The following is a 1,162-nucleotide window of genomic DNA, read 5'->3' as shown; positions in this document are numbered from 1 at the left end:
CCTCAGGAAAGGACGAAGTCTGCAGCTTGTTCCTACAGGACACGGGAGTCTGACAGGCTTTGTCTTGGCAGTAAAGGGAGCGTGATGGTGTAGGCTTTCAAGTCCATTCAAACTGCTATATAGTTTTCCAAACTCGATATTATTACTTCCTTTATAGCTCAAGGTATTTTTTCCTAAACTTGTTACGATGGAAAAGTTCCAGGGATATGTTGTCCGCACACAAATCAAAATGCCTTAGCAGGCCAGGGACCAGAGGCGAGGGCCAAGGGTGGGGGACCTATTAATTCGATAGTTTGGCGCTGCTTTTCTTGCAATCAAAGGCAACGAGAATCCTTTGAAGACAATGAAGGCTCTGGGAGTGAAGTGTATCGAAAACCCAGGTGCCACGGCTAGCCGTACCAGGGGTTTAGGGCGGCATGGAGGCGGTGTAGACTATTTGGCAGCCCCACAGGTTGCTCTGTTGGTGATGTTCCTGGTCAAATGAAGAAGCAGTTATACAGCTGCCTTCTCCTGGCCTGATGGCTGTCTCCAACTGCGGCTACTGTAGATTTAACCACCTGGTTTTAAACAAAGATGGGTCGGGTATGTTTATCTTGAAGATATCTAGGCTAACTTGCTGTATGACTTCCTCTGTGTCACAAATGGAGTATTATTACTGAGCAAGGATGACTTTTGCTTTCTAGCCAATTTTGAAAAGATTTCAGGGGCTTTGTAAGCTTCCTCGGAGGTTTTCAAAGCTGGGAAGAAACTCGGAGAGCTGGGGAATCTGTCCACAGTGCCGGTCTCAGCAGGCAGCATTGGTGTTATGGACAGGGTTTCTCTCTTCTGTCTCTGATAGTTTGGGAGAGAAGAGTCCAATGCAAGTGAGCTGCAGGGCTCCCTCTGTGATAGATGGACACCTCCAAAGGGCCATTCCTCCAACGTCTCTTAGACATCTTCTTCATGGCAGGGTGAACTGTTTTCTGGAGATGCCTCTCTGACTCCATGAACTGTCAAGGGGCTCTGAAAGACCAGCATAGACCAGACCTCTTGCTTCCAGACAACGAAATTGGAGAAGATAAACAGACACAGCGAGTGGGCTCTTTCACCACTGTCTATTCCCCACAAAACGGCAAGTGGCTGCGTAACACAGCATCACCTCTGCTGCAAAAACAAGCAGGGA

The sequence above is a fragment of the Pygoscelis adeliae genome, unplaced genomic scaffold, assembly GCF_000699105.1.
Source record: "Pygoscelis adeliae isolate BGI_AS28 unplaced genomic scaffold, ASM69910v1 Scaffold161, whole genome shotgun sequence".
Classification (NCBI taxonomy): Eukaryota; Metazoa; Chordata; class Aves; order Sphenisciformes; family Spheniscidae; genus Pygoscelis; species Pygoscelis adeliae.
This window is presented reverse-complemented; position numbering follows the sequence as displayed.